General features: G+C 37.1%; 1 pseudogene; it reads right to left on the bottom strand.

The window, feature by feature from the left end:
• Positions 1-344: 344 nt before the first annotated feature.
• On the bottom strand, positions 345-443 carry LOC132315432 (small nucleolar RNA R71; annotated as a pseudogene).
• Between the last annotated feature and the right edge of the window lie 14094 nt (positions 444-14537).

The following is a 14537-nucleotide window of genomic DNA, read 5'->3' as shown; positions in this document are numbered from 1 at the left end:
GTGCCTAATGAGTATAATGCACCTACATGCATCCAATTACCTCCATTTAAAGCACATCATTATGAAATTAAGCCACAAACCATTCAAATGCTTCCTAACTATCATGGACTTCCAAGTGAAGAACCGTACAAGCATTTGGATGAGTTTCTTGAAGTATGTTCCACCGTAAAATATACGGACATGCCGGAAGAGATTTTAAGACTCAAACTTTTTCCATTCACCTTAAAAGATAAGGCAAAGTATTGGTTTAACAATCTTAGGCCTTTTTTAATCACTTCTTGGGCATAAATGCAACAAGAGTTCTTAAAGAAGTACTATCCGGTTTCAAAAACCAATGCTATGAGAACCTCAATTCGAGAATTTTCACATGGGGATGGAGAAACATTTCATGAGGCATGGAAACGCTTTAATGAATTGCTTAGGAAGTGTCCACATCATGACATGCCCAAATGGTAATTAGTTCAATATTTCTTTGAGAGCTTATCGGACAATTATAAGGGTATGGTTGATGTTTCCATGGGTGGCTCATACATTGATAGGCATGAGGATGCCGTATGGCGTCTTTATGAGAGCATGAGTGAAAATTCTTTGCATAGAATATTATCATCCAAGAATGGTAGAAATTCACAAGGTAGGAAGAGTGTTGGCTTACATCAAGTCGACCATTCAAATGAAATAGCCGCCGAAAAAAAGTCTTTATCTCAAAGGTTTGATCAATTTTTAATTAACCAAAACTCGGCGAACCAAATATCTTCCTTCCCTAACCATTCTCATCGTGCATCAAACGAAACATGTATGACTTGTTCTAGTGTTCTTCATTCTACTTCTCATTGTCCTCACGGATAAGTGCAAAATGAACCTAATGAACAAGTCAATGCAGCTTTTGTGAACCAAGGGAACAATCCTTATGGTACTCACTATAATCCAAGTTGGAAGAATCATCTGAATTTCTCTTGGAAAAACCAAGGAGAGGGCTCAAACCCTTCCCAAAGCGGTTTTCAAGGGAAGTATATTCCACCTCCACTTCAAAACCAAGGATCCCAAGGTTATAGACCTTATCAATCACAAGGGAATCAATTTGCTAATTCTCATTTTCCCAACCAATCTTATTCCAAAGGAAATACTAGAAGTCCCGCCTTTGAAGAAAAAGTTTTGAATGCTTTGGGCACTTTAGAGGCTAACACTCAATTGCTTCATTCTCACTCTCAATCTATTGCGAAGCTAGAAACCCAAGTAGGGCAAATAGCAAGCACTCTCAATGCAAGAGAGAAGGGAAAGATGCCTATTAATGTCCCACCTAAGCAACAATGTGTTGTGGAAACCCATCCCTCATCGGAAGGCCACACCATTAAACATGTTAATGTGGTGATTACCTTGCGGAGTGGTAGGATTGTGGACAATCAAGTTGAAATGTCCAATGAAGAGAGTGAACCGGTGCAACCTCAAGTTGTCACCCGTCCCGTTTCACATCCCATTCCTCCTTCATTACATATACATGATCTTGTGAATGAGAAAGTCTTGAAAAATGTGTTTGAAAAAGAAGTTTTAAAAAATGATGTTGAAAAAGTTTTGCTGAAAAATAATTTGAAACAAAGTGATTTGAAAACTTCTTGTGTTGAAGAGAGTTCAAAAGAAAATTCTGAAAAAGTGTTTGAAAAAGTTCCATTTCCGGATACCTTAAAAGGATCCATTTCAAAAGACAAGCAAAAGGCAAAAACCAATGAACTTATGGAAATATTTAGGCAAGTGAAAGTCAATCTTCCACTTCTGGATGCAATCAAGCAAATTCCGGCTTATGCTAAATTCTTGAAAGACTTGTGCACCCAAAAGCGGAAGAATAAGATCCAAACACTAAGAAAAATGGTTTTGACCGAGCAAGTAAGCTCAATTTTGCAACATAACACTTTGCTAAAGTTTAAGGACCCCGGTTCACCTACTACTTCATGCATCATTGGTGATCTTATCATTAATTGGGCGCTTCTTGACTTAAGAGCAAGTGTTCACCTTCTTCCAAATTTGGTTTATGTCAAATTGGGCTTAGGTGAATTAAAACCGACGTCGGTAGTTTTGCAACTTGCCGACCGATCTATCAAGAAGCCTAGGGGTGTCATTGAGGATGTTTTGATTAAAATTGATAAATTCTTCTTCCCGGTTGATTTTGTTGTCATAGACACGAAACCGGCTCTCAATCCTAAAAGCCAAATTCCAGTTATCCTTGGCCGTCCTTTCTTGGCAACCGCTAATGCCAACATCAATTGTAGGACGGGGATAATGAATATCTCATTTGGCCACATGAAGGTGAAGTTGAATATCTTTAATCCCATACCCAATTCATTTGACAAATATGAAGGAGAGGTTAATGTTGTAGATAAATGTCATGATCTTCAATGTCAAGGAAGTGAGCTTTTGTGTAAGACCAAATCTTTAAAGGGATCATCTTCAACCTTACATTCTCAAAGTATTGTTTCAAATTCTTGCTTTGAAAGGGCATGGAAGCCCAAAGGTTGTGATTGCATAGACAAAGGATCAAAAGTTTCTTTTGAGCTTAATCCAACAAGTTCTTCAAAGAACCATTTGTTGGGTGGAGTTCAAAGCATCTATCACCCCAACAAGGAGGGGATGCATTATAAAATCTTTGATTCGGGCTAAAAGAGCCCAATGTCTTGCTAGATACGTTAAGGACTAGCAAAAAAATATTTTGTAGGGTGTCAAAACCCTATTCCTCCCTCATTTCTATCTTAAATTTCATTTCTTGCGAAGTCTAGATACTTGTTTTTGGTTCATATGCATTGATAGGAACTGTGATTAGGATTACATAAAATTTTGTATTGTGATTGAGCATTTTGCATAAGTTCAATCGATCTCAAATGAGAGTTCAATCGATCGAACTTCCACCTGCATCCAACACTTAGAAAAAATTTATACCTGCATCTACCTGCATCCAAATCACCTCTTTGTCCCATCGTTTGAACTTATTCTTAGATCGATCTGGAGACCTTCGATCGATCCAACTTTAAAGTTTGATTGATCTCATGATCCAACACTTAGAAAAATTTTGAGCCTGCATCAACCTGCATATTCAGCTCTCTGTCTCATCGATAAAAAACATTCCAAGATCGATCTGAACTTCTTCGATCGATCCAACTTCAAAGTTCGATCGATCTTCAAGCTCTAACACTTAGCCAAATTTTTGAACCAAAAAACCTGCATATTTTTGCCCTCTGTATAATCGATCAAACATTTTGTTCAGATTGATCTCAGTTCTTCACTTCTCTATTTTGACCCTTGTTTGACTTTATTTGACTTTTTAATTTTCAAAAATCCAAAAATATTTTTATTTTATTTTATTTTCCAAAAATTAAAAAATATTTTCTATTTTTCAATTTTAATTTTAATTTTAATTTTTTAGTTTATTTTATTTTTCAAAAAAAAAAAAAAAAAAAAATCCAAAAATATTTTATTCTATTTTATTTTACAATTTTTAATTTTAATTCTAAATTTTAATTTTAGTTTTCATTTTTTAAAAATTTCAAAAAAAAAAAAAATACTTTGAAGAGAGTTCATCAATGTTCAATCGATCTGAAATCTCAGTTCGATCGATCGAACTAATAAGGAAATGTTTTTAAAAATAAAACCGAGAGTTGTGAGATCGATTACAAAGATCGATCCAACAACTCCCTACCCTACCCCTTGCTTCCCTCATCGTCGCCGTGAACCCCAATCACCCTCTCCATCTTCCTCATCTCCGGTGACACCTCCGGCGACATCAAGCTCACCCCGGATCTCACTCCCTCTTCATCTCCTCTTCTCTCACGACTAGAAGTGAGATCCGAACCACACTTTATCGTTTCAAGCTTTAATTTGATAATAGATGTTGCCTACATGCTAGATCTAGGATGAATGATGATGAAATCCACCATTAATGAACTTGAAGCATGTTTGTATATATGTTTGTATATATGTGTATATATGTTTTTATAATTTTGACTTTCGAATTGATTATGGGAGTATGGGCCTTGTGTGGGTGATGGTAATTGATGATTTGTTGTGTTGATGGGCCCACGATCATGTCATGAAGGCCCCGGTGTTTCCAAAGTCGCAGATTTGTGACCTTTGAGTTTTGACCTTCGCATAGTTCGATCAATCGAACTTTAATCTCAGATCGATCTTGAGAGATCGATCAAACTCATACCTCAGATCAATCAAAGTTTTGAGATCGATCTCAAACCTTTTTGTGATCGATCGAACTTCACAGATCTCATACACACACTTTATTCATCATGCCTTATGTTCATGCTATCTCATATATGCCCAATGCCTGTGATATTCCACATTGGATGCATTTCATACTTACATTGTTTAGCATGTTTCATATCCTATCACTTGCATAGATTCATGTCATCTATATAATTTGTCTATCTTATTTGACATGCATGTTTCTATTTTGTGCTTTTAATTCTTAATTCTGGTACTAACTCCCCTTGCAAGTTTTTAAATTATTTTTCAGGCTATGACTAAGCGCAAGACTGTTGCCAAGAGGCAACACGGGCCTCAGAGACATATCAGACCACAGATAGAGGAGCCAGCAGAGCCCTCTCATGCACAGGAGGAGCTAGTACAACCTACTCCACCTCAGTCATCTGCTCATGAGGCTGAGGATGATCATATTCCATCCACCTCTGTAGCTCAGCCTGCATTTACACCATCACCATCTCCACCACATGCTGGAGCTGAGCATACACTAGTACCATCTCCACCACACCAGCCAGCTCAGAAGCGTGATAGGCCCGCCCCTAGATATGCGCCTATGGCAGTAGACCATGAGTCGGTGTTCGACACAGCCTTTTTCTCTAGATCGGTGCTGACCCGATCAGCTTACCACGACATCATTCAGAGGGGCCTTGCAACTATTCTTACCCCAGTTACAGAGCCAGTCTACCCGTGGCTAGTACGGTTGTTCTTCCAGAACCTCCGACCATCCCCGCGTACCACAACAGAGCTGGTCACTACCATAGATGGCCATCAGATCACTATCACTGTGGACTCGCTAACCCGCTCTTGCTATTGTCCACACAGATGTCCTCCGGAGCTACATGAGTTATATCCGAGGCTATACAGGCCTTCTTATGCCGACATGGCAGTATTTCTTACAGGTTACCATGCCGATGGCGAGACTTTCGCCACCCGCACATTCCTTCCAGATGACTTATGGTTCTTCGATTCCGTTCTTTTTCAAAATATATATATAGCCGGGCACATGATCCAGCGAAGAGGAGACTATCTGACAGCACTCTATGCTTTCTACACCGGCCACTGGGTATCTATTCTCGCGCTCATCTGGAGCATGATGAGGAAGCTATTTGACAAGTATATTAGCAAGGAGAAGCTTAGACGGGCTAAGTCTCTCCCATTCGGACACCTCATCACCCAGATTCTGATCGATCAGCGCTACCCTATTCATCCTCGGGAGCACCTTGAGAGAGGTTCCTGTCACTTCTTAAAGAAGGACTGGGACAAGAGCTACAATGCCATTATTACTAGACTGTAGGACCACGCAGTAGTGGCTGTAGAGGAGTTAGAGGCTGAGGAGGTAGAGGCAGTAGCAACAGATCCCACAGTGGACGACGCACCAGTTGATCCAGCTGCCGAGCATATAGATATTGATTTAGAGCGCCCTGCAGACACCACAGAGCAGTACTCTCCAGCTAGGTCGCCCATTCATGAGCAGGAGCAGACTTAGGATCTTTCTTCTGACTCTTCTATACCTAAGGCTCCAGATTAGACCCCCGGCTTTGGAGTACGCCTGCAGACTCTTGAGGATGCTGTTGTTGCTATACGAGCTGATCTTACAGCCCACAGAGCTGATTTTGCTACCTTCCATACGGATGTCGCAACTATGTTCCGAGATCTATCCAGAGATATCCGCGGAGCCCGACCTACCCGGCCTACCTCATCGTCTTGAGTTCCCAGTTCCTTCTATCTTTTGATCCATCTCTGTTCTCTAATCTCTATTTTTGTCACTGTACAGTACTATTATTTTTGCAGCCGGTCTGTCAGCTTTGTTATTTCTGTTGTACTTGCACTTTATCTGTTTTATATATTTGTTTTTGCTATGGATGTCATATATTATATTCTCATATCTGTATGTTTGACTCCATCAGGTGCATCATAGTGATTTCAGTGAGAGAGTGCTACCCGATTTTCAGAACCACCCTTATACCTCTCTCATCTCTTTATCTGTTTATCCCATTTACAATTGCATGTCCACTGTGCACTAATTATCCCATTTTTTTATCTGATGAGTTTATCCAAGTGCCAATTTTCAGGACCACAATTCATCCCAAGTTTAGGGGGGCCATACCACCCATTTCGGATACTTCAGTCCCGATCATTCTATACCTTAGTTGCACTGGTATACTCTTTCCTTTGCTCTCTTGCATATTGAGGACATTGTGCCATTTAAGTTTGGGGGGAATGGTGCTTTGCAGTGTTAGCTTTAAATTTCAAGATTTTGAGCATGACTTGTGTATTTGAAGGATTTTTCTATGATTAGTCCATATCTAGCAATGATTTTGATCTTTTGAGGACTATATTGCTTAAAATTTAAAAATTGCATGACTTGAGAGTCTAATACTCCTTGTATGCCTTGTGGAAGCCATTTAGGAGTAAATTTTTCGAAAGATTGAAATCTTGCTTGTACTTGTGGTCCACATCATCTTGATTTTGTGATTGTTTTGAGATTCATTCTAAGATTCTACATTAGCACCAGTGCACACTAGCATTCATTTGTGGGGTACATGCTTTGTTGATTATTGAATTGGTTATATCCCAATTGAGCTAGTAGTGCATTGAAAACTTTTATTCTTGATAAAGGTGGATAACAACCCCTTTTCACTAAGTAGCCGGGATTCTAGCCTCATCAAGCACTGAATTTCTCGCGCCGAAAGGTGGAGGGCCCAAACTCTAGGTTAATAATTGAACTTGCTTTAAAAAAAAAAAAAAAAAAAAAAAAAAAAAAAAAAAAAAAAAAAAAAAAAAGTAGCAAAAGTAATAAAAAGTGAGGACTTCTCCCAAAAGGTGAGAAGTGGGAAATGATTAGATGGTTGTTATCTTGATTTGTAGCCTAGTTGATTTGAGCTTGTAAGTCCGTAGGGGTATTTGAATGCCCAATGCCCTAAAGCCGTCAGGTTTGGGAGTCATTGACCTAACACTCGACCTCATGAATCACTAGAAAACTTAATAGATCAACACATTGCACCATGCTTCCATCTTTGATCCTAAAAAAAAAAAAAAATCTAGTGAAAAGAATAAGCACACCTAGATGAATAAAGCTTTAATAAAAGGTCCATTTTTTATCTTGATGATCGGTACTAAATTTGTGTGCTAGTTTGAGGGTAAGGATGTGATTAATTCTTTAGTTAGCTTAGATAGTAACATATTTGATGCCAGTCCACTCAAAGGGATTCTAGAGTTATTTTGATTTGCATGATCATTTTCTTGATGTGTGGAGGACCATACTTGCTTGCTTGATGTTGAGATTTTGGGAGGTTGCTTGGAAATGTTTGAAAAATTGCATACTTGAGGTAGTTTTCTCCCAATGCTTATTTGCAATATTGGTACTTCTTTTGAAATAATAAGCTTAATGTTTGTGGGTATCATTTCTGGAAACCCTCACGAGACTTCACTCGTCCACTAGGGGTAACCTAGGGGTTTAAAAGGCTTGTTGCATATGCTAAATGCAATCGTGTTCCCCACGAAAGTGACATTATCTATTTATTATTTTATAGATTCATACTTATATAGTTGTTCATTTCATTCCTTTACTTTTTAATTCATTGCTAGGGACTAGCAATATTTAAGTTTGGGCATGTGATGAGCGCTGAAAAGTACGTATTTAAACCCCTTAGGCTTAGGCATTCTAATACCTTTATCTATCTTACTTTACCGTTTTAGATTGATTTCGTATTATTTCTATTTTCAGGCACTTAACCCGAAAATAAGCTAACTCAGTCAAATAAGAGTTTAATTGAAGCAATTGTGGGATGAATCAAAGAAAGGAGCCAAGAATGGTTTCAAATTACCGTTTGGCCCTTGGCCACACTTCATGCGTGATTAATGAGACCCTATGAAAGAATAAAAATGAAATTCCCACACCCGATGCAACCATGGTAAGACAATGACTTAGCATTTTTCAATGTTTTCATAATATTTCATGAAGTTAAAACATACATAAAATTCAATATACATGTCAATGGCCTCTGGCCTCATCTCATACATATCAAATACATTGTAAAAAGTGTACTTAGGTACACATTACATACATAGAATCAAAAGATACAAGCTTTGTCAAAATAAACAAAAGCAAACATGATATGCTAACATGTGCATATTCAATGTCATCAAAAATACTTCAAGACTTCTAGTATGTCTAAAAGTGTTATGTATCCCACAAGAAAGCTTCTTTACCTGCAAAACACCCAGTAACTTCGGGGTGAATAAACAAGACTAACAAGTTTATTCGTAGGGGATGAGCATGCATCGACTCGATTTCTTTAGAGATTTTTAGGACTAACATGATATAATTCAAAAGGAATCATGCCACCTAACGTCTATGTCAAAGTGAGACTCAGGGATCATCCTAAGCTACCATGGAGTATAAGCAACAAGAATCATGATATATATACATATATGAAACAAGTCAGAGTTGGGATAATCCAAGAACACGAAAAGAAGGATGCTAGAATACAAGGATCATATTATCAAATGCAATTAACATGATTGGGAGTAATACATGAAATCAAGAACAAGGCATAATATCTATGCAATTAACAAGATTAGAGCATTTCAGTTAACACGATAAAAGTAATACAAGAAATCAATGACAAGGCATAGTGTCTATGCAACTAAACAAGGACGGAACATTCCATGAAACACAAAAAAAGTTATATCAAGAGCAAGGCATAATATCTATGCATTTAAACAAGGATAAAATCTTCCATACAACACCAAAGGAGTCTTAAATCTTTAACGAATACAACACTTGAAATTTAAGGAGTTAAATCACGAATGAAGCATAAAATCAATACAATGAGACAAGATTGTTGCATTTCACATACATGACAAGTTTAAATCGTCAAGGAATAGCAACTTGAAATTTAAAGAGTGAAATCAACCAATGTGGAAACTTGGATATCGCCCAGATTAAAACCGTACTCTTAAGATCACTTTAGGGCTACTAACTCATGGGTACCTTTCCTCTAGCGCACACTATAGTGTAGGAGGACAATCTCCCATACTAGAACCAAGTCCTAGCCACGACAATTCTTGATTGATATCCCAAGTCCCAAAATCAACAAGTTGTGCAAGTCAAGATTGTATCAAAATACAAGAAATGCATTAACCACATATCATGCACAACCAAGATTTTAGAACACACAAGTCATGCCCTAAGTTCTCAACTATGATGGCATGTGAAATGTCAAAAAATCAATGTGTGCATTTATATAGACCACAACCAAGATAAATAGCACATGGAATCCATCGAAGCAAATATACCATAAGTATAAGATACATGATTCAATTGTATACTAAACAACACATGTGTGAATAAACCATTCCGAAACAAATGAGCATGTTCATTAAGCACATTAATGAAACCAAGATACAAGAAGTCTAGATACATGATATCAAGGCATGATTAACTCAAGGGAGAGATAAAAGGAAATTTAATCTACTTAAGGGATTAAATTATCAAGGTTACATGGTAAGTCCAAATATTCTACGAACAAGTTATTTCAAGGGTCATGTCAAAGCCAAGTTCATTGTCAAGTTACAAGTCCATTACATACAAGATGCAACCATGTGAGGGAATTAATTAAATATAAGTTTGAAGTCTTATGCGATTATTCTTGATTTGATACACGTGGGGGAAATTGCGAATAAAATCATGAATACAAGGTTAGAAACTTAATCTAGCTCATGGAACCATTGAATATATTTTAATTAATTCATTAAATAAAAATCTCTAGATTTTGAAACTCATCCAAATGATCTCAAATTAATATATGTTATTAAACATGTCAAGACTTGATTTAAGAGCATGATACAAGTACATTCTATACAAGTTACGGCCATGTGTATTAAACATTAATACAAGAAAACTAATAAATGAAAGGCTTCAAAACCAAATCAAATATTCTAGATTTAATGTATGTGAAACTATATTGCATGCACATTAAGAATTTCAAGTCGGAAATCCAACGGGATGAATAGTACACTTGGAGCAAATTAATTAATCTAATAAATTAAATATTACTAGATTTCAAAACTTCTCTGATTACTCTCAATTTAATCTATGTTGAAGAGCATGCTAGGGCCTAATATAATATGCTATCACATGTTGATTTAAAGATAGATAAGGCCACATGATTTAATATTTTATTCAAGATAAATATTAAATAAAATCTTCATTTCTTGTCCAAATAATCTAGGTTTAATATATGTCAATCTACATATCAAAGGGGTAATATTCTATCATGCCACATGATTAAACAAAGCTATGGATAATCGGAAAAATTAAATCCTTCACAAGAAAAATAAATAATAAAATCTCTAGATTTTGAATCCAAGCATGTAATCAGGTTCTATAAGCATCACAAGCATGTAGTATAGCAAGAATTTAAATTATAACACCCCCTACCTCAATTTGAGATGAAAATCCCAAATCCCCACCGGAAGAAAAGTGTTCTGAATCCGCCGAAACCGAAGGGTTTTGTCGGGGACAACACGATCTACATGAATCCGAAGGAAGCCCCATGAAAATCAAAACTTGAGCTCAAATCCAAACTCAAAATTTGGCCAAAAATGGATTCCAATAAGGGTGAAAGAAGCGCGTAGTCAACACGAACACAAAACGTAAAGGCACTTCAACTTTTTAACAAAGGAATGATGTTCAAAAGAGGAGAGAGGTGGTGGCAGCCTCCCTTGGGCTGCCATGGGAGCTCTGGTCATGCAAGGTGAGTGGGGAAGATGAAAAATAAAATATCTCCTCCCCCTTTTATAGAAAAATCCAAAAAGTGCCCCGGAAAGGCCCCGCCAGGTCCGAAAAAGTGCATTTAGAGCAAACGCGCTCGAACAGCAAAACTCCGTGAACAAAAAAGATTCAAAATGAGAAAATATGAACAACAGAAGAAATGGCATTGAAAACCAAGTTCCGAGCGTAGAGTTATGCCCCGAACAAGTTCGGCGGCAACTGAGTCCAGAAACTCTAAAACTGGAGAAAAATGACCAGAAGGAAATTCTATGAAATTACGAGTCAACGAAAAGTGAAAATGAATCCCTTCCGAGGATCCAAGCCCCAGATGAGATATTTTGCAATAACTTTTGTTAATTGCACAATGGCCCCTACAAAAAGGGTTAACTGCAAAACTGCCCCAGAATGAAAATATCTTCCAAAAGATATTTTCTTAGATACCCCTAAAATAAAATATCTTCAAAAGATATTTATGAAAAACACCCCAAGAAAAGAAAATAATTCCAAAGAATTGTGCATCCATGCCCGTATGGACACCAGGAGCAACCAGAGTACTTTCTTGCAAAAGTAAAGATACGTATTTCAACGAAACCACTGAAGATGAAGACACGTGAAGTTAAAAACCAACTCCGAGCACGAAAAGTGAGGTTATGCCAAAAACTGGCAAATGGGGAAAAGACAGAATAGGGAAAATGACGAAATAGGGAAAAGGACAAAAGTGAATAGTGTCCCGAAAAGTGAAAATGTGGAAATGACTCGGTCCTCAAAGGAAGTTGTCAATCCATACGAAAGAGTATCAGAAGCCAATTCTAAGCACTCGAGATGACACTAAACGACGAGAAACAGATCTCAGAAAAGAGAATTAAACGAAAAAATTTTATCCGTAAAATTTCAGGAAAAAAGGAAAGGGAGTCAAATGACCGGGTCATTACATTCATTGGACCATTTCAGATTTTGGAGCGCGTCGGTGAAGTTGTTTATCATTTGGCGTTGCCATCAGACCTGGATAGGGTTCACGATGTCTGTCACGTATCTATGTTGAGAAAGTATGAGCCAGATCCATTGCATGTCTTACGGTGGATAGATATTGTTGTTGATGAGGATGTGACCTACGAGGAGGGTCCAGTCCAAATTCTTGATTCAAGGGAGCAGGTCTTGCGGACCAAGACCATTCTGTTGGTTAAGGTCTTGTGGACACATCACGGCGTTGAGGACGCTACCTAGGAACTCGAACAGGAGGTTCGCTTTCGGTATCCCCATTTGTTTTCTCTTTCAAGTACGACTCGATTTTGGGGATGAAATCCTTTTAAGGAGGGTAGGATGTAATGACCCGATCTTTTTCCTCCTTTTCCTTTTTCGGTGATTTTCTTTTTTTTGTCTTTTCCCTATTTCGTCTTTTTCCCATTTATCATCTTTCCTTGCATAACCTCACTTCTTGTGCTCGGATTTGATTCTGGTTTTGCATGCATCCATGATATTTGATTTCCATGACATTTGTATTTTTACTTTTGTAGAAAATACATTCTAGTTGCTTACTTTTTCATATAGGGCATGGATGCATATTTTATTGTAATTATTCCTTATTTTTGGGGTTTTTGTGTAATTACATAAAGTAATTATTTTTTGTCTTGGGGACCATTTTGTAATTTATTTTGGAAGATATTTTCAAAAAGGACCTTTTTTTAATTTTTAGAAAATGTGACAAGTGTCACATTCTCACGGTGCCACTTGTTGGCAATGGGTTGGAGTAACTTGGATATGTAATCTCTTAACATTTGGAGGGTGGAGATTCACCCACTTTTTGGCCTAGGATTGGTGCACGTTTTGGCTTAAATGGTCGACAAGTGTAGGCTTAGGATTAAGCCTAGGAAGGAGCCTTAGATTTGTGACAAGTGTAGGATCACAATTAAGTCTTGCATTGTGTGTGTGTGAGAAGTAGTGTAAGAACACATAGTGAGTGGAGCATTTCTGGACCTTCCACTCACCATTTTCACTTTATCCCTTTCATTTTCACTTGTTCTCTAAGAATCCTAACCTAGCCACCATTGGAGAAAAGCTTGGTTCATAGCTTTGACTTCATTTTTGGCTTCCTTCCACCCACCTTAGACCTAAACTTGTTTTCCATTTTAAGCTTGGTTGCTTAGATTATAGAGATTCAATTCTCTATTGAGGTAGGGGTGGTAGTATGTTTATATTTTAAGTGTTTTGTAATCCTTGGGGTTTAATATATATTGTATACTTGCTTTTAATATGATAGTCTTACATATTATAGGAAACCCTCACATCTTGACTTAGGGTTTATTGATTTAAGCATGTATGATATGTATAAACCATGTATAGAAGGATTATATACTTTCGTAGTATGCTAAATTGTAGTAAATATGTATGTGTTGTGATATAGAACTCTTGTAGAATTATTAATGTTATATGCAAATTCTATTGACTTGAATTGCTTTATTGTTATGATAATAATTCTATGTTCTTGTGGATTACTAATTGTAATTATCATAGAAGCTTATTGCTTTAAATGTTGATATTTAATGTATCAAGCATATTGTTGAGGCATAATTGAAATTGATAAGTTGGTGGTATTGTATTGTGCATAATATCATGATGATGACTTATCATTTAGCATGCTATTCTAGACTTGGAACCCTAAGACATGGCTTGTGTGGTTTCAAAGTACTTGTGCTTGTAAGGTGGTTGATATGCCTTATTATCTATGCATAAGTTTTGAACTTGATATATTTTGGATTCTTTTGGGACATTGTTACACGTGGCATGGCTATAGTTTGGCTCTAGTGCGGGAGGTATGAGTTCTCCCCAATTGAGATAATGCGCGCTAGGGTGGTCTTACCAGCAGGTTAATGCCCGGAACAACCATTAAGGTCTCGGCAGAACTTCGAGCTTAGATGTCCAAGGATTCCACTTTTTCATTTCACATTCAATTCCAAGTTGACAATCAATGTTTAAGTTGTAACTTGTAATTTTAGTTTCATGCGATTTGATGTTGTTAAGTACATCCATTTTGATATTGTGTTACTAGATTCATTTAAGTTAGATTAAGATGATCCCTTAATACACCTTGAACGTAGACGTTAAGTGGAATGCTCCCTTGTATTCGTCTATATTGATCTTGCAATGATATTAAAATTTAGGGTATACGAATATGCTTCTTCCTACGAGTAACTTAATTACTCACCCTAGTGGTTTAGGTTGTTTTTTAAGCAAGGAGACTATGTTCTTGGATGCTCATCATCCTTAGAGGCCTATGAGCTATTTGAAGCATTTTTGTATATTGACATGCAAGTGTTTAGCATGCTTAACTTTGATGTCATATTTTGTATACCATGGGTGTATGATATTTTAGAAGCTTATGTAGCTTTCTTAACTTATAATGATACTTAAGTATTTATATTTGACATTATAAGCATGTATGTAAAGTGGCCAAGGGCCAGGCATGTTCACTTTTGTAGTTGTACTCTCTTGACATCAAATTTTTGCT

This window comes from Cornus florida, unplaced genomic scaffold (genome assembly GCF_030987335.1).
Source record: "Cornus florida cultivar Cherokee Brave unplaced genomic scaffold, ASM3098733v1 CherokeeBrave_3.0.0_Hap2_Chr06, whole genome shotgun sequence".
NCBI lineage: Eukaryota > Viridiplantae > Streptophyta > Magnoliopsida > Cornales > Cornaceae > Cornus > Cornus florida.
This window is presented reverse-complemented; position numbering and strand designations above follow the sequence as displayed.